At 40.2% G+C, this 20,396-nt stretch overlaps 1 long non-coding RNA gene across 1 annotated transcript; it reads right to left on the minus strand.

The window, feature by feature from the left end:
* Positions 1–1,116: 1,116 nt before the first annotated feature.
* LOC116563100 lies at positions 1,117–18,393 on the minus strand. Its single transcript, XR_004274228.1, has 3 exons — positions 18,357–18,393; positions 17,489–17,490; positions 1,117–1,185 (listed from the first exon to the last, which is right to left on the minus strand). It is a non-coding gene; the product is annotated as an uncharacterized LOC116563100 (long non-coding RNA).
* Positions 18,394–20,396: the final 2,003 nt, after the last annotated feature.

Below are 20,396 nucleotides of genomic sequence, written 5' to 3' on the forward strand. Positions count from 1 at the left end.
GATAATTGAGAAATTCTTTAAAGTTTCCTCTTCCTTCACATAGATGCTATTAAAATACTCCATTCTCTTATGATCCAGTTCACTTCAGCGGATTAAGTCTGAGCCTTTTGATCTCCTGCTCGGTGTGCTTTCAGATGAATCATCACACACTTAACATAATTACACAGATTCTTATCATTTTTTCCCTTAAACTAGCATTTTTTCCAGCGTTCCCCATTTTTGCTGTTGCTCCCGATCACTGAGTCTTGAAATTCTTAGTGGTTTCACTAGAATTATTCTTGATTCTCCATTTGCATTTTACCATTGATTTCCATTCATTCACCAAATCTTGATTGTTATTCTTCATTTGCATCTTCTTCATCTATCACGTCACATTGTAAGTTCCTCCATAATGGCCTTCAGTTGGTATGTATCGGCATCCAATTGGCCTCTTCCTACTAGTGAGTGCTGGCAAAAATGCCTTCTGCCTCAAGAACTCCTCTAAGTCTACTCATATTTAACCTCAAGATCTTATCAATAGGATGTGTTTTTTCAGTTTTGATTTTAGACAGTCCCAGAGATTTTGTCTTTTAGTATTTGTCAGCTCAAATATTGATGTGCGTGTGTGTGTGTGTGTGTGTGTGTGTGTGTATGTGTGTATATATATATATATATATATATATATATATATATAAAAAATAGTACTTTAGGTTTTGGGGTTTAAGTGAAGAACATGCAGGATTTTTGCATAGGTACATACATGGTAATGTGGTTTGCTGCCTTCCTCTCCATCACCTACATCTGGCATTTCTCCCTATGTTATCCGTCCCCAACTCCATACGCCCTGCTGTCCCTCCCCTAGTCCCCCCCAACAGACCTCAGTGTGTGATACTCCCCTCCCTGTGTCCATGTATTCTCATTGTTCAACACCTGCCTATGAGTGAGAAAATGAGGTGTTTGATTTTCTGTTCTTGTGTCAGTTTGCTGAGAATGATGGTTTCCAGGTTCATCCATGTCCCTACAAAGGACACAAACTCATTGTTTTTTTATGGCTGCATAGTATTCCATGATGTATATGTGCCACATTTTCCCTGTCCAGCCTATCATTGATGGGCATTTGGGTTGGTTCCAAGTCTTTGCTATTGTAAACAGTGCTGCAATGAACATTTGTGCGCATGTGTCCTTATAATAGAACGATTTATAATCCTTTGGATATATACCCAGTAATGGGATTGCTGGGTCAAATGGAATTTCTATTTGTAGGTCCTTGAGGAATCACCACACTGTTTTCCACAATGGTTGAACTAATTTACACTTCCACCAACAGTGTAAAAGTGTTCCTATTTCTCCACATCCTCTCCAGCATCTGTTGTTTTCAGATTTTTTAATGACTGCCATTCTAACTGGTATGAGATGGTATCTCAATGTGGTTTTGATTTGCATTTCTCTAATGACCAGTGAGATGAGCATTTTTTCATATGTTTGTTGGCCTCATGTATTCTTCTTTTGTAAAGTGTTGATTCATATCCTTCACCCACTTTTGAATGGATATGTTTGTTTTATTCTTGTAAATCTGTTTTAGTTCTTTGTAGATTGTGGATATAAGTCCTTTGTCACATGGGTAGGTCGCAAAAATTTTTTCCCACTCTGTTGGTTGCCGATTTACTCTAATGACTGTTTCTTTTGCTGTGCAGAAGCTGTGGAGTTTGATCAGGTCCCATTTGTCTATTTTGGCTTTTGTTGTCAATGCTTCTGGTGTTTTGGTCATGAAGTCCTTGCCTACACCTATGTCCTGAATGGTTTTGCCTAGATTTTCTTCTAGGGTTTTTATGGTGTTAGGTCTTATTTTTAAGTCTTTAATCCATCTGGAGTTAATTTTAGTGTAAGGTGTCAGGAAGGGGTCCAGTTTCTGCTTTCTGCACATGGCTAGCCAGCTTTCCCAACACCATTTATTGAACAGGGAATCCTTTCCCCATTGCTTGTTTTTGTCTGGTTTGTCAAAGATCAGATGGTTGTAGATATGTTGTGTTGCCTCCGAGACCTCTGTTCTGTTCCATTGGTCTATATCTCTGTTTTGGTACCAGTACCATGCTGTTTTGATTACTGTAGCCTTGTAGTATAGTTTGAAGTCCGGTAGTGTGATGCCTCCCGCTTTGTTCTTTTTGCTTAGAATTGACTTGGCTATGCGGGCTCTCTTTTGGTTCCATATGAAGTTTAAGGTGGTTTTTTCCAGTTCTGCAAAGAAGGTCATTGGTAGCTTGATGGGGATAGCATTGAATCTGTAAATCACTTTGGGCAGTATGGCCATTTTCACGATATTGATTCTTCCTAACAATGAACATGGAATGTTTCTCCATCTGTTTGTGTCCTCTCTTATTTCGTTGAGCAGTGGCTTGTAGTTCTCCTTGAAGAGGTCCTTTACATTCCTTGTTAGTTGTATTCCTAGGTATTTTATTCTCTTTGTGGCAATTGTGAATGGAAGTTTGTTCTTGATTTGGCTCTCTTTAAGTCTGTTATTGGTGTGTAGGAATGCATGTGATTTTTGCACATTGATTTTGTATCCTGAGGCTTTGCTGAACTTGCTTATCAGTTCCAGGAGATTTGGGGCTGAGACGATGGGGTCTTCTAGATATACAATCATGTCGTCACCAAATAGAGACAATTTGACTTCCTCCTTTCCTATTTGAATGCCCTTTATTTCTTTTTCTTGCCTGATTGCTCTGGCTAGAACTTCTAATACTATATTGAATAGCAGTGGTGAGAGAGGGCATCCTTGTCTGGTGCCACATTTCAAGGGGAATGCTTCCGGTTTTTGCCGATTCAGTATGATATTGGCTGTTGGTTTGTCATAAATAGCTTTTATTATTTTGAGATATGTTCCATTGATACCTAGCTTATTGAGTGTTTTTAGCATAAAGGGCTGTTGAATTTTGTCAAAGGCCTTCTCTGCATCAATTGAGATAATCATGTGGTTTTTGTCTTTGGTTCTGTTTATGTGGTGAATTACGTTTATAGACTTGCGTATGTTGAACCAGCCTTGCATCCCCGGGATGAAGCCTACTTGATCATGGTGAATAAGCTTTTTGATGTGCTGTTGCAATCGGCTTGTCAGTATTTTATTGAAGATTTTTGCATCTATGTTCATCATGGATATTGGCCTGTAGTTTTCTTTTCTTGTTGAGTCTCTGCCGGGTTTTGGAATCAGGATGATGTTGGTGTCATAAAATGATTTGGGAAGAATTCCCTCTTTTTGTATTGTTTGGAATAGTTTCAGAAGAAATGGCACCAGCTCCTCTTTGTATGTCTGGTAGAATTCAGCTGTGAACCCATCTGGACCTGGGCTTTTTTTGGGTGGTAAGCTCTTAATTGCTGCCTCAACTTCAGACCTTGTTATGGGTCTGTTCAGGGTTTCGGCTTCTTCCTGGTTTAGGCTTGGCAGGAGGCAAGTGTCCAGGAATTTATCCATTTCTTCCATGTTTATTAGTTTGTGTGCATAGAGTTGTTTGTAATAATCTCTGATGATGGTTTGATTTTCTGTGGAATCTGTGGTGATATCCCCTTTATCGTTTTTTTATTGCATCAATTTGGTTATTCTCTCTTTTTTATTAATCTGGCTAGTGGTCTGTCTATTTTGTTGATCTTTTCAAAAAACCAGCTCCTGGATTTATTGATTTTTTTGAAGGGTTTTTTTGTGTCTCTATCTCCTTCAGTTCTGCTCTGATCTTAGCTATTTCTTGTCTTCTGCTAGACTTTGAGTGTTTTTGATCTTGCTCCTCTAACTCTTTCAGTTTTGACGATAGGGTGTCAATTTTTGATCTCTCCTTACTTCTCATGTGGGCACTTATTGCTATATATTTTCCTCTAGAGACTGCTTTAAATGTGTCCCAGAGATTCTGGTATGTTGTGTCTTCATTCTCGTTGGTTTCGAAGTACATCTTTATTTCTGCCTTCATTTCATTGTTTATCCAGTCAACATTCAAGAGCAAGTTGTTCAGTTTCCATGAAGCTGTGCGGTTCTGAGTTAGTTTTTGAATTCTGAGTTCTAACTTGACTGCACTGTGGTCTGAGAGACTGTTTGTTATGATTTCCGTTCTTTTGCATTTGCTGAGGAGTGATTTACTCCCAATTATGTGGTCGATTTTAGAGTAGGTGTGATGTGGTGCTGAGAAGAATGTATATTCTGTGGCTTTGGGGTGGAGATTTCTGTAAATGTCTATTAGGTTTGCTTGGTCCAGGTCTGAGTTCAAGTCCTGGATATCCTTGTTAATTTTCTGTCTGGTTGATCTGTCTAATGTTGACAATGGGGTGTTAAATTCTCCCACTATTATTGTGTGGGAGTCTATGTCTCTTTGTAAGTCATTAAGAACTTGCCTTATGTATCTGGGTGCTCCTGTATTGGGTGCATATATATTTAGGATCGTTAGCTCTTCTTGTTGCATTGATCCTTTTACCATTATGTAATGTCCCTCTTTGTCTCTTATGATCTTTGTTGCTTTAAAGTCTAATTTATCAGAGATGAGAATTGCAACTCATGCTTTTTTTTGCTCTCCATTTGCTTGGTAAATCTTCCTCCATCCCTTTATTTTGAGCCTTTGTGTATCCTTGCATGTGAGATGGGTTTCCTGGATACAGCACACCGATGGGTTTTGTCTTTTTATCCAATTTGCCAGTCTGTGTCTTTTGATTGGGGCATTTAGTCCATTTACATTTAGGGTTAATATTGTTATGTGTGAATTTGATACTGCCATTTTGGTGCTAGCTGGCTGTTTTGCCCTTTAGTTGAGCTGGTACTTGTTGTTCCTTTATATGTGTAGAGCCTCTTTCAGGAGCTCTTGTAGAGCTGGCCTGGTGGTGACGACATCTCTGAGTACTTGCATGTTCCCAAAGGATTTTATTTTTCCTTCACTTATGAAGCTTAGTTTGGCTGGATAGGAGATTCTGGGTTGAAAGTTCTTTTCTTTAAGGATGTTGAATATTGGCCCCCATTCTCTTCTGGCTTGTAGCGTTTCTGCTGAGAGATCTGCTGTGAGTCTGATGGGCTTCCCTTTATGGGTAACCCGACCTTTCTCTCTGGCTGCCCTTAGTATTTTCTCCTTCATTTCAACCCTGGTGAATCTGACTATTATGTGCCTTGGGGTTGCTCTTCTTGACGAATATCTTTGTGGTGTTCTCTGTATTTCCTGGACTTGAGTGTTTGCCTGCCTTGCTAGGTTGGGGAAGTTTTCCTGGATAATATCCTGAAGAGTATTTTCCAGCTTGGATTCATTCTCTTTGTCGCATTCGGGTACGCCTATCAAACGTAGATTAGGTCTTTTCACATAGTCCCACATTTCTTGGAGACATTGTTCATTCCTTTTTACCCTTTTTTCTCCAGTCTTGCCTTCCCGTTTTATTTCATTGAGTTGATCTTCGACCTCTGATATCCTTTCTTCTGCTTGGTCCATTCGGCTGTTGATACTTGTGCATGCTTCACGAAGTTCTCGTGTTGCGTTTTTCAGCTCCATCAATTCACTTATATTCCTTTCTATTTTGTCCATTCTCATTAGCCTTTCATCAAATCTTTTTTCAAGGTTCTTAGTTTCTTTGCATTTGGTTAGAATATGTTCTTACTACCCACCTTCTGAAGTCTGATTCTGTCATTTCATCACACTCGTTCTCCATCCAACCTTGTTCCCTTGCTGGTGAGGAGTTGTGATCCCTTTTAGGAGGAGAGGTGTTCTGGTTTCGGGTGTTTTCATTCTTTTTGCACTGGTTTCTTCCCATCTTTAAGGATTTATCCACCTGTCGACTTTGTAGTTGCTGGCTTTCAGATTGGGACTCAAATCTTTCAGATTGACGTTCTGTTTGTTGATGATGAGGTTATTTCTGTTTCTTGGTTTTCCTTCTGACAGTCTGGCCCCCCTGCTGTAGGTCTGCTGAGGTTCGCTCCAGGCGCTGCTTGCCTGGGGTTCACCTGCAGCAGCTGCTGAACAGCAAGGGTTGTTACCAGTTTTCTTCTTCTGCTATCTTTGTCCCAGAAGGATACCCGCCTAGTGTCAATCTGATCTCTCCTCTATGAGGTGTCTTTTTGGATATATAGGGGTCAGGGAGCTGCTTGAGGAGATGGTCTCTTCTTTATAGGAGCTCAAATGGTGAGTTGCGAGCTCTGTTGTTGTTCATTCAGAGCTGCTGGGCAGGTACTTTTAGGTCTGCTGCAGCAGAACTCATAAACTGCTTTTTGTTCCCAGGTGCTCTGTCCCAGGGATTTAGGGCTTTATTTATGAGTCTCCGTTATGCTGCCGCCTTCTTTTTTTTCTTTTTTTCTTTCAGACCTGCCCAGCCCAGCAAGGAGGCAGCCTAGTCACTGTCGGCCTATAGCAGCTTTGCTGAGCTGCTGTGGGCTCCGCCCCGCTGCCGAGTGAACTTCCCTGCAGTCCTGTTTATATGGGTGTAGTTAGAACTGCTTTGGCGATGGTGGCCCGCCTCTGTTGGGGCGGAGTCTCTGCTGTGGCAGGTTGCCTTGGCAACGGCGGGCTGCCTCAGCAATGGCGGGTTGCCTTGGCAACGGCGGGCTGCCTCGGTAATGGCGGACGCCCCTCCCCCACAGAGCTGGACCATCCCGGGTTCAGCTGTGCTTGATGTGAAACTCAATCCAGAGTTTCTGGTTGCTGTTCTTTTGTGGGGGTGGGGCCAGCCGAGCCTGATCGCCTGACTCCCTGCCTCAGAGCCTTTTTTAAATTGGTGTTCCAGTGGCCTGTTGAAGAGGCACCGGGGTCTGTTTGTTTTCCCCTGCGGCCACTCACTGTGCTGGCTTAAACAGTGGCACTGAGGTTTGTGGCGCTTTTTTTTCTTTTTTTTGCCCTGGAATCTACTGTCCTGGTTCTCTGCTCAGTCCCCTTTTTGAACCAGCGTATGGGCGACTTCCCGTGGCTCCAATCGCCAGCCTAAAGGGCCCCCGGACCAGTGTATTTTGTATGGAGAACCGCGGCTCCAGGGCGCCGACAAAGCAGCCGCGTGAGGCAAAGTAGCGTCGCTGGCCGGCGCTGGCCGGCACAGCCGCGCTGGCCGAAACAGCCGCGCTGGCGACTGTGGAGCACCTCTGCCCGGGAATTTCCTAGTGTGTGGGCAATAAAAACGCGGCGTCCACTCACCCTCTGCGCTTTCACTGGGAGCTGCAATCTTGAGCTGTTCCTAAACAGCCATCTTGGATCGTCCCGGGTTTTGACTTTTTATCCAATTTGCCAGTCTGTGTCTTTTGATTGGATATTTAGCCCATTTACATTTAAGGTTAATATTGTTATGTATGCATTTGATCCTGCCATTTTGATGCTAGCTGGTTGTTTTGCCTGTTAATTGATGTAGTTTCTTCATAGTGTTGATGCTTTTTACTATTTGGTCAGTTTTTGGAGCTGTGGGTACTGGTTGTTTGTTTCTATGTTTAGTGCTTCTTTCAGGAGCTCTTGTAAAGCAGGCCTGGTGATGATGAAATCTCTGAGTAATTGAGTATTCAAAACGTATTTTATTTCTACTTCTCTTATGAACCTTAATTTGGCCAGATATGAAATTCTAGTTTGAAAGTTGTTTTCTTTAAGGATGTTGAATATTGGCCCCCACTCTTTTCTGGCTTGTGGAGTTTCTGTTGAGAGATCTGCTGTGAGTCTAATGGGCTTCCCTTTGTGGGTAACCCGACCTTTCTCTCTGACTGCCCTTAGCATTTTTTCCTTCACTTCAACTCTGGTGAATCTGGCCATTATGTGCCTTGGGGTTACTCTTCTTGGGCAATATCTTTATGGTGTTCTCTGTATTTCCTGGACTTCAATATTGGCCTGCCTTGCTAGTTTGGGGAAGTTCTCTGGATAATACCCTGAAGAGTGTTTTCCAGCTTGGATTCATGCTCTCTGTCAAATTCAGGTATACCTATCAAACATAGACTAGGTCTTTTCACACAATTCCATATTTCTTGGAAGCTTTGTTCATTTCTTTTCATTCTTTTTTCACTAATCTTGCCTTTTCATTTTATTTCATTGAATTGACCTTCAGTCTCTGATATCCTCTCTTCTGATTGGTGAATTTGGCTATTGAAACTTGTGTATGATTTACGAAGTTCTTGTGTTGTGTTTTTCAGCTCCATCAATTCATTTATATTCCTCTCTAAGCTGTTTATTCTCATTAGCATTTCATCAAACCTTTTTTTAAGGTTTTTAGTGTCTTTGCATTGTGTTAGAACATGTTCTTTTAGCTCAGAAAAGTTTGTTATTACTCACCTTTTGAAGCCTATTTCTGTCAGTTCATCGGACTCATTCTCCATCCAGCCTTATTCCCTTGCTGGTGTGGAGTTGTGATCCCTTGGAGGAGGAGAGACATTCTCGTTTTAGGTGTTTTCATCCTTTTTGCACTGGTTTCTTCCCATCTTTGTGGATTTATCTACCTGTGGTCTTTGTAGTTGGTGACTTTCTGATGCGGTCTCTGAGTGGATGTCCTGTTTTTTGATGATGAAGTTATTTCTTCCTGTTTCTCAATTTTCCTTCTAACAGTCAGGCCCCTCTGCTATAGGACTGCTGGAGGTCCATTCCAGACCCTGCTTGTCTGGGGCTCACCTGCAGTGGCTGCAGAATAGTAAGGGTTGCTGCCAGTTTCTTTTTCTGCTATCTTTGTCCCAGAAGGATACCTGCCAGATGTCAGCCTGAGCTCTCCTTTATGAGGTGACTCTTTGGACTTACGGGGGTCAGAGAGCTGCTTGAGTAGACAGTCTGTCCCTTATAGCAGCTCAAGTGCTGAGCTGTGAGCTCTGTTGTTTTGTTCAGAGCTCCTGGGCAGGTACATTTAAGTCTGTTTCAGTGGAACTCATAACCACCCTTTTTTCCCAGGTGCTCTGTCTCAGGAAGGTGGGGCTTTATTTCTAAATTCCTGTCATGCTGCTGCCTTTTTTCAGGGATGCCCTGCCCAGCAAGGATGTAGCCTAGTCACAGTCTGCCAGCAGAGGCATTGCTGAGCTGTGGTGGGCTCTGCCCAGCTGCTGTGTGAACTTCCTTGCAGTTTTGTTTATAGAAATATAGTTAGAAATGCCTCAGTAATGGCAGACTGTCTGTGTAATGGTGGATTGCCTTGGTAGTGGTGGACTGCCTCAGTAATGGCGGACTGCCTTGGTAATGGTGGACTGCCTCAGTAATGGTGGGCTGCCTTGGTAGTGGTGAACTTCCTTTGAAACGGCAGATGGCCTTCCTCCTATGGAGCTGAATCGTCCCGGGTCCTGCTGTACTTGCTGTGAAACTCTCAATCCAGAGCATTTCAGATTGCTGGTCTTTGTGGGGGTGGGACCACCTGAGCCAGATCACCTGGCTCCCTGTTTCAACCCCTTTTTTTTCAGTTGAACGGGCGACCCTGTCTCCCAGGCATGCCAGTCACCAGCTGAAAGGGCGCCTGGATTTGTGTGAGTTTTTGTGTGGAGACCCACTGTGCCAGCTGAAACAGCTGCGCTGGAGACTCATGGTGTTTTTCCGCCAGGGAATCTCCTGGTCTGTTGGCAGTAAAAATTCGTTTGGAGATGTGGTGATCACTCACCCTCTGCGTTTTCACTGGGAACTGCAATCCAGAGCTGTTCGTAGTCGGCCATCTTGGATCTCTCCCAATATTGATGTATATTAACCTATTCCCCCATGTAAGCAAATTCTGGCCACACAACTCAGATCAGCCTACCCTCTCAACTTTCTGAATCTCTGAGATGCCTGTGAATTTCAACTTGCCATCCACTTTATTGACTTAGCATTAACTATTAATTCTTTTCTTGGTCAGTGAAAATAGGAGCTGCATATCTTATGGGCAGATATGCTTTTTGATCCTGGAGAGTATAGAGAATACACTCAAAGGGCTTGCCATGCTGTTAAATTAGGGAGTACTTCTAAATGGCTCTGTCCTTTAGTAAAGTGAAGATTTGCAGAAATATGTATGAGTGTTATAGAGGTAGTTTCAATTCAAACAATACTCTTCTCCTGCGTATAGTGCAGAAGGCACTTATGACTGTGACCTGATCAACGTGCCTTTCCCACAGAGAATAATCATTTATTTGTGAATTTATTTAGTTACCTGATATATACTATGTGCTGAGTACTGTGGAAGAGGCTGGAATTTTAGATGAACAAGGTTTATTCTCTTATTTTAAGCATTTTAATGTCAAGGAGAAGAAGAGAGGACATGCATATTTAATTATATGTATAATTTAAAAATATACTTAGAAGATTTTTTGAAGAATAAATACCTAAATGTATTTAAAGGGTTTAAAACAGTGCCTGGCAAATAGAACATACCATATCACTGCTATTAATTTTACAATGAGCTTTAATTATGTTCACGTGCTAGGGCACTGTAGAGTTTGCTTTGCATACAAATGTTGTTTGTCCAATCATAAGCTCTCATGTGGCCCCAAGCAGGATTTTATACCACTGACTCTGGTTCACTCATTCATTCAAAACATACTTCTTTAGCATCTTTTATATACTCTGACTTTGTGGCATGCAAAGGAACAAATAAAAATAAGACAAGTTCTCAGCTTCAAGATTCTCTCACTTTTCATTTGCCCAGCATTTGAGTAATGGAAGAATGCTAATAACTGAACTCCATACACTCCCTGTTTTTCTGGTTGATGATAATAAATAAATATGGGCAATTTGGACTTTTTTTTTGAAATAGACAAAAATGCCATCAAATTACTAGGGACTGTTCTGGGCCTTTACAGATTTAGATTAAGAATTCTGCACTTCTTATATCAACAGTCCTGCAGCAGTATAAACCATGTTCCAAATTTAACACTAAGCTCCAAAAGAGCCAGTTCATCAGAGAGGACATATTTGCGATTATCACAGATTTTATTTTTAAATATATTTTTCTAAATCCTTGGAAAATTCGTGACCCATAAGTGGCTAATTTTAATTGAGTAAAATATTCTAATTTAATTCATAAGATACAGAGGAAAGAGAACTAGATCTGAAATTAGAAGATAAAAGGTTGATACTGGTTTTATCATTTTCTGGCCATGTCACTTTGAGTAGATCATTTAACCTCTTTATCTGTGAAGTAATATGAATAAATACCATATAGGGTTGATGAAAAGATTATAAAAGGTATTATATTCAAGAACTTTAACCAAAATATCTGGGACATAGCAAGTGCTAGTCATGTTTTAAATGGAGGTACTTATATATGTGCATATGTATATATAGCCAGGCAGTGTGTATATATGTATATATTACCCTTGTTTATTTGTATTATTTCACCTGACTCCACAGAGGATTTGAATGTACTATTTCCTTTAATATATCGCAAACTTTTTATAAAATGTTCTATGTTGGCTACCAGGAGGGGCTAAGTCCACTTTGTCTTTTATGATGTAAATTACAGAGAAAGCCATGTTCATGTGTACTCAGTGGGCACCAATAAGCTTACAATAAATTCACACAGAGACTGAATTCCTGGATACAGTGACATGTCCAGAATATTGGAAAATTCCAGTGGTTTCTGAGTAACTCATCTATTAATACACTTCAGCTCCTTGGAGGTCAGTCATCTATTACCATGGCCATGAAGTATTCCATAATCTCTGTTTTATGCAAGCTTACTCAATACTCTTGCAATAGCAAATTGTCATGTGGCATGCAGGAGAGATTTGATATCAATTTGCATGACATGATTTAGGAAGAATGAAGTCCATTTACCCAAGATATGGTGGTGAGGACGGCAAGCAATAGAGGAGGTATTTTGCTAGAGGTTCCTTCTAACTCCACTTATTCCTTGACATACTAAACAAGGACACTTCCTCTGTGAATTATGTTGAAGGCTGGTTCTTCCCTTAGAAGTTGTAGGACTTCCATCAAAATAATTTAATGATGAAAATGAAGCTGGTTTAATTGAATTCAGTACGAACTAAGAGTCATCACCTTAGGGTGATTTTAGCCTTTGGCACTTAATATTCTGCTCAGCATCTCTGCTTTGTTGGCACTGCAGGCTTAAAGCCCAGGAAGACATCTTTCTCTTTAATAAGAGAGAATGGGAAGCTGAGAATGTGTCTGGAATTGTGATAAATGTAGGTGCTCACCTTGACCACTTAGGAGCTTTTAAAAGCTGATACCTCATCAGCAAGTAAAAATCAACTCAGCATGTCTCAAGAAAGCTGATTTAGAAAACTAAAAGTCAGTTTTTTGCTTTCCCTTCAAAGGTTCCTGTTCTTTATTTAAAGAACTCAGTCAACTCTTAACCCTATCCTCTTTAGGAAGCAGTTTTAATGGGCATCAGTAGGATTCCTAAGCCTCTGAGATCAAATTTACTTGCAAATTGATTTTTAAAAATTGGTTTGGAAGCTCTAAGGACAGAATTCCCTGACTCACCCTGCTGTGAAATACTGTGCTCACCTCCCTATTGTCTGATCTTGCCTCATTTAACCAATAATGTTTTAAGGGCTAAGATTCAGCCTTTGATTTCATTTCACTGGGTCTCTGAAAAACAATCTAATGCTAAAATTGGCCCATTATTTAGACCGGTTTAATTTGTGCCTTAAAATGACTTTGGAAATAAGTTTTGATTAAAAAGTTATACCAGTGATGCATTCTCAGTATCACAAAGAAAAACCTATCTGAAGAAGTTATTCCTGCATGCCAAATTGAGCAAAAGCCTTAATTCTCCTCAGTAACTGTGTAGGTGAAAAGAAATTAGGAGGCTGATGAATAAACAGGAAGCCATAAAAATCACAGACCTCTTAGCTCTCTGTCTTGTTTTTCCATCAAATGGATTGTGCAGTCAAAGTTACAACCAAAATTGAATGTAAAGTATTTTAAGAATGAATACACACATATTTTCTTTTTTGAAACAACTATTAACAACCAAGAAACATATGCTTCAGTGAATACTTTTAGTTGAATCATAAACTACATTTCCAACAACTGTCTTTTCGAAGCCAGTTGAGACAGTTACACAAGAGGATGTTAAAGCAAATCAAGCTCTCACAGAGCCCATCTGTGTCTTTCCTGTGAGTTTCCAGCTACTTCTTTTCTCCAAAGTTACTGTAAGCTGTACAGTTCCTGCCTTATTAAGAGATGCTCTGTTCTCTTCTTCCAAATGTGCAGCTTAACCTTCTAAAAATTGAGAAAAGTAAGACCTTTCTTTGCTGTTGAGAAAATAGGTGAAAGCAATGTAGTCCATCATGGAGAATCTGCCAAAGATACTGAATTTTGCAAAAATGTAGTTATTCCTCTTATTGGATGTTTGCTATGTTAGGAGTCCTAGAGAAGTGAGGTACCTAGGGAAGTGAGGTACCTAGGGAGGTGAGGCATCCATAGCAACAATGTTGTATTGGTGTTGAATGTTGGAAATAAATGAAAAGGAAATAAGAGCCTGTGCAGCACTCCAATGTTTTGTATTCAATTTAAAGCAGAGTTCGGAGGCAGCTACAGCAAGGTATCAATTCACTGCAGTGGTGCCAAAGCCAAGGATTTGAGTCCTAAAACAATGCCAAAATCAAATCTCTCAAGCAGGTAGGAAAATGTTCGTTCCATTCACATTCATTCACTCATGCCATAGGCCAAGGCATCCTCTGAAGGCCCATGGCTCCGCCTTTGCAACGTGAGTAGACTTCCTACTGTATTGGAGGTCTAGGGCTCTTAGAAAATTTTAAAGGTTGAAGGCTGCTTTCTTGAAGGTGCAGGAAAGGCAATTAATGTAATTCAGCATGAAAGCTATTAAGAAATAAGATGTTAATTTTAGTACAAATATCTATAATAACATATACAAGAATCAGGTATTTCTTACAGTTAAGAAAATTATGTGAAATGCTTAAAAGTTGAAATCTCCCTACAAACTCGACCCTGACATTTCCATGGGTAAATGTACAAATAGAAGCTGCTACCTATAACCTGCGGTTCTCCCTTATCTTATTCCTGCTTCTCTTTGCATCCAGCTCTGCCCCCACTCAGATATCCAGGTTTTATCTGTAACACTACCTCTGGCCAACAGTAGCCCTTGGCTTTCTCTCCGTGCCTAGAGGACACACACCAGCAGTGAGGTCTGTGCTTGGTAGAATGGAGTTGGGAAAGAAACTGTCACAAGCTCAGGAAGTGGATTTGAGGGCATCTGTGTAATTCTGTGGTTAGCAGTAATTACCTGGAGTATAGTTTAGAACAGTGGGCTGGAAGGGGGTTATGGAAGTTAGGAAGGGAAGAAGAAGTGGGAACGGTTCGGGAAAAGGCTCCAGGTGAGCATGTTCAGTTGGCCCCACAGACTTCTTGTGCTGTGGTGAGAGGAACAACTGCACAAGAGCCAGAGGGGATTTTCTGAAGCCTGGGGATTGGAGCAGGTTGTGCATTTGCTTTGGTCTCTGGGTAGAACTGCCTCCTTATTAATTTCCCACTGTTAACTGATACTTGGCAAAGGAAATCTTTCATCATCCAGTTTCTCTCCAGTGTCATCCTCCTAGTGTCCACCTCTTCTCACTTTCCAATGACCTCGAAATTCTTGCCATTCCACCAACTCACTATGGTCTTTCATACTTTGTATCACTTCCTGTGCTGTCTACTTGAGAAGATCCTGGAAACTCTTGGAAACTAGGCTCACTTATTCAAATTCTGCAAAAATTCTCCTGGCTTACTCAGAAGTTCACTGCATTCTTCGTTTGTGCCATAGTCCTTTGTCTGTGTCCTTATCATAGCATATACATTGTATTTTAATTCTTGGTTTCCACTTTTTCTTGTTTTCTGTCTGCTTGAGTCTTCAGTATCCAGCAAAGTAGCTGGCACCTAACAAATAGCCAATAATATTTGTGGAGTTGTTTAGATCTTTGGACTGACCTGTCTCCTACTGTGCTAGGAAATGTACTTAGATTTCCTTACAGCATGTCTTACCTCAATTTTAATCTCTTTCCTCTTCGTTGGCATCTTGTTTCCTAACTTGTTACCTCCCTCAGCCTCCCCTTGATATCTATTTTCTGCTGTGTTCCTGCATTTGATTTAGGGTCCCAACTAAGTCTTTGATTTGCTGACTTATGTGACCCTGCTATTTGTCTTTTTATAAGAAATGAGAGATAGGATTGAATTTCTAACATCAGGTCTGCTGATAGAAGAAATATGAATGGCCTAGATAATGGGTATATTATAACAGAAAGATAACATGGTGAAGAGGTATTTTAGAGAGGTTGATTTGACTGGTTAGTCTTGACACTAGTTGAAGTAGCAAAAGGATCCACAGGTACCCTTCTGGTTCCTTATGGTGGCTGAGAAGAACAGTCACCTCCCAGAACAAAAGAAATTCAAAGCTGATGGGGTTTTAAAGATCATCTATTCCTATCTTCTTATTCAATAGCTGAGAAAACTAAAGCACCAAAATGACAACAGTAGGTAGTGATTGAGCCACAATTAAGACCCAGGCCAATTGTTCTCAATTAGTTTTCTTCCCCTCTTCAGTGATATCTAGCTCCAACTGTATTTGTACTCTATCTGATTTAATACATTGATTTGAGTCTTCTTTGACCAAGCCTGAATCTATATGTACAGTTGACTCATTTACTTATCTTTGTCAAATTAACGGTGAGGCCAATGACAGGTTATACTAGGCTCTCATGGTACAACCAACAGTAACTTGTTCTTACCCTAAAGAAACTCTGTGTGTGTGGGGGGGTGGGGGGTGGGGGAGGATTGGTAGTCACACAGTGGAATGACAGTGCCCATCTCAGCCGAGAAGAGGGATAATGAGGTGGGTTTCTATGAGGATATGACATCAGACCTTGGGTCTTTTTATTTATTTGTCTCCCTTCGTCACCAAGGCTGGGGTACAGTGATGTGATCATGGATCAATGCAGCCTTGACTTCCTGGGCTCTCTCAGGCAATCCTCCTGAGTAGCTGGCACTACACACATGCTACCCCATGCCAAGCTAATTAACTAATTTGTTTTTGTGGAGACGGGGTTCGACTATGTGGTTCAGGTTGGTCTTGAACTCCTTGACTAAAGTGATCCTCCTACCTTGGCTTCTGAAAGTGCTGGCATTATAGGTGTGAGCCACCACACCTGGCCTGATCTTGGTTTTTAAGTATGCTTACCCTCTAAATGCCAAAGAAAATGAACATTGAATGATGAAAATGAGAACACCTGTACCAAACAGCGTGATCCTTTCATGGCTAGCCCCTGTATTCAAATGAGAGATGAGTGCAGGATAGAGAAAAGGCACTGCCAGTTGGCTGAGAGGCATGGGTTTAAAGCCTTGCTCTGATCAATTGATTAGGTTATTTGAGTCTTAGTTTCATCATCTGTTAAATGACAATTATAATACTTACTGGACAGGGTTCTTATAGGGATTAAATGGGATAAAGCAAGTTAAATCCTCTGCTTAAAGATTTCTGCTTTCCTTTCCAGAGACAGTTATTCTCTGATTAGTAGAACTATGAGGGAAACTCTGAGGTAGACGTTGGGGCTGGAGGCTGACTTCAGTCACTCTGCTCTCTCCCACAAGTTCTGACCCGTGTAAGAAATAGGAAATAGACACAGAATTTAGGAACAAATTAAGATGTCAGCTTTACTCCTGGTAAAACTGTATTGGAAAGCTCTGTGGCAGAGCATCTGAGAGCTGCAATTTCTCTCTTTAGGAGCCTAAAAACAGGATATTTAAATCTTAGTAGAGATCAGTTAAAGACAATATTTCGAAATGGAAATAATAAGACAGGACAGCAAAGGATGTATATGTACATTTTGGAATAAATTAGCCACTTGATAATTATGGGAGCTTGTAGTACTATAACATAAATATTTCATTTTTTTTCCCCGTGGTGCCCTCCCTTGAGGGAGTTTTATATATTTCTGTCCTGTTGAACTCAGGAGAGAGCATATGTTGGACCACAAAGTGTAATGGAAAAGGCACAGATTTCTTGCAAGGAAAGCTCTAAGAGCCGGGGTGTGTTTGTCATGCCTGTCTTCTCTCTGCCACCATAATAAGCAGTATTCCAGATAGAGGATGCTCTATAAGCTTGAGTGCTGGGGTGAATTTAACATAAAGAAGAGTCATGGCTGGCTTATGATAGACATATAGCCTGACCAGAAACTTGTTTGTTATAAGCCTCTAAGATCCCTGGGTTGTTTGTTATAGTAGCAAAACCTAGCCTGGCTTGACTAATGAGCAGTTGTTAAATTATGTAAGCAATTATTATTTAACCCCAGAGGTCAAGTCTGTCCATGAAATCTATACTTGTCTAGATTTTGTGGTTGGGGAAGAAGTTCCATATGAGGTTTTTTGATTCATTTTTGGCTTGTCCTCAAGATTCTGGAATCGTCAGGAATTTCTCAGGGCTACTGCCGTCCATCAAAGCAATAAGCCATAATGAGAAGGTACATCTAATTTTTCCTACCACATCTATTTTTTTGCTGTACACTTTTCAGACTTTTTATGCTTAAATTTTCTACCGTAATATGAAACATACAATTTTGTTATAGGTTAATCTTTACGACCTATCTCTGATCAAAGACAAGGATCACATCTCTGTGCTATATTCTTGTCTATATTACATCTAAATAACTGCTAGGAAATGAAAAATGTAGCCAAATGACAAAATCAGCACCATAGGGTGTTTCTAGAAAAAAGTTCTGATCTTGGAGTTTTGAATATAATTGCCTTATTAATATTACAGTCAAGTTACTTAAGTAAATGTATACAAGTAATAAATAAGGATAATACAGATTAGCTCTTATAACCAGATTGGGTTAGAGAAATGAACAGAGATAGCACCAATCCTATCATCTTCAAACATTAAAGAAGCACATTTTATATAACTTATATAGTTAATAATATTTTCAGTCAGTAGAGCCTGTGTTTGGTAAATGAGTCTGTCCTCCAACAGTAACAGTAATTGCTATCAGGTTTTCTCTTTTTTAATTTTCAGCTTTTAAGTTCAGGGGTATATATGCAGGATGTGCAGGCTTGTTAAATAGGTAAACATGTGCCGTGATTGGCTACACGCATCATCCCATCTCACAGGTATTAAGCCCGGAATCCACCAGCTCTTCTTCCTGATCCTCTCCTTCCTCCCACCAGCTACCCTCTGACAGCCCCAGTGTGTGTTGCTCCCCTCAATGTTTCCATGTGTTCTCATTTGGCTCCCACTTATAAGTGAGAAAATGCAGTATTTGGTTTTCTGTTCTTGTATATGTTTGCTAAGGATGATGGCCTCCAGCTCCCTCTATGTCTCTGCAAAAAACATGATCTTGTTCTTTTTTATAGCTGCATAGTATTCAGTGGTATATATCTACACATTTTCTTTATCCAACCTATCATTGATGGGTCTTTAGGATGAATCCATGTCTTTGCTATTGTGAATAGTGCTGTGGTGAACATACACATGCGATGTGTCTTTATAATAGAACAATTTATGTTCACTTGGGTATATACGCAGTAAAGGAATTGCTGGGTCAAAGGGTATTTCTGTCTCTAGGTCTTTGAGACACACTGGCTTTGCCACACTAGGTCTTTGCCACACTGTCTTCTGCGTTGAACTACTTTACACTCCCACCAGTACTGTAAAAGTGTTCCTTTTTCTCCAAAACCTTGCCAGCGTTGGTTTTTTTTTAGACTTTTTTTTTTTTTTTTTTTGAGACAGAGTCTTGCTCTGTCACCCAGGCTGAAGTGCAGTTGTATGATCTCGGCTCACTGCAACCTCCGCTTACTGGGTTCAAGTGATTCTCGAGCCTCAGCCTCCCAAGTAGCTGAGATTACAGGTCTATGCCACCATGCCCGGCTAATTTTTGTATTCTTATTAGAGACGGAGTTTCAACATGTTGGCCAGGCTGGTCTTGAACTCCTGGTCTCAAGTGATCTGCCCACCTTGGCCTTTCAAAGTGTTGGGAATACAGGTGTGATTTTTTTGACTTTTTAATAGCTGCTCTGACTGGTGTGAGATGGTAGCTCGTGGTTTTGATTTGCATTTCTGTAATAATCAGTGCTACTGAGCTTTTTTTGCATGATTATTTGCTGACCACATGTTTGTCTTCTTTTGAGAAGTTTATGTTCATGTTCTTATTCCACTTTTTAATGTGTTTTTTTTTTCTAGTAAGTTTGTTTAAGTTCCTTATAGATGCTGGATATTAGAGCTTTGTCAGATGCATAAATTACAAAAAATTTCTTCCATTCTGCCGATCATCTGTTTACTCTCTTAACAGGTTCTTTTGCTGTACAGAAGCTTTTTAACTAGACCCCATTTGTCAATTTTTACTTTTGTTGCAATTGCTTTTGGTGTCTTCATCATGAAATCTTTGCCTGTGCCTATGTCCTGAATGGCATTGCCTAAATTTTCTTCTAGGGTTCTATAGTTTTCGGTTTTCACTGAAGTCTTTAATCCATCTTGGGTTGATTTTTGTATATGGTGTAACAAAAGGGTCCCATTTCAATTTTCTGCATATGGCTAGCCAGTTCTCCCAGCACAATTTATTAAATAGAAAATTCTTACCCCCTCCTTGTTTTTGTCAGGTTTGTTGAAGATCAGATGATTGTAGGTGTTTGGTCTTGTTTCTAGGTTCTCTATTCTGTTTCGTCAGCCTATGTGCCTGTTTTTGTACCAGTATTATGATATTTTTGTTACTGTAACCCTGTAGTGTAGTTTGAACTTGGGTAGTGTGATACCTCCAGATTTGTTCTTTTTGCTTAGGATTGCCTTGGCTATTTGGGCTTTTATTTTTAGCTTTATTTTGGTTCGATATAAATTTTAAGGTAGTTTTCTCTAATTCTGGAAGAATGTCAATAATAGTTTAATAGAAATAGCATTGAATCTAAATTGCTTTGTGCATTATGATCATTTTCATGATATTGATTCTTTTCTACCCATGAGCATGGAATGTTTTTACATTTGTTTGTGTCATCTCTGATTTGTTTGAGCAGTGGTTTGCAGTTCTCCTTGAAGAGGTCTTTCATTTCTCTTATAAGCTGTATTCCTTGGTATTTTATTCTCTTTGTGGTAATTGTGAATGGGAGTTACTTGTGATTTTGCTCTCGGCTTGCCTGTTACTGGTATATAAAAATGCTAGCAAATTTGTCTCTTGATTTTGTATGCTGAGGCTTTGCTGTAGTTGCTTATCAGCTTAAGAAACTTTTGGGCTGAGACTATGGAGTTTGCTAGATTTAGGATCCTGTCATCTGCAAACAAAGATAATTTGCTTCCTCTCTTTCTATTTAAATACCTTTATTTCATTCTCTTGCCTGATTGCCCTGGCCAGAAGTTCCAATACTATGTTGTATTAGAATGGTGAGAGAGGACAACCTTGTTTTGTGCCAGTTTTCAAGGGGAATGCTTCCAGCTTTTGCCTATTCATTATGATATTGGCTGTTGGTTTGTTATGGATATCTCTTATTATTTTGAGGCATATTCCTTCGATACCTAGTTTATTGAGAGTTTTTAACATGAAAGGATTTTGACTTACATTGAGG

Source organism: Sapajus apella, unplaced genomic scaffold (genome assembly GCF_009761245.1).
Source record: "Sapajus apella isolate SASKATOON/1434 unplaced genomic scaffold, GSC_monkey_1.0 scaffold34, whole genome shotgun sequence".
Taxonomy (NCBI): Eukaryota; Metazoa; Chordata; class Mammalia; order Primates; family Cebidae; genus Sapajus; species Sapajus apella.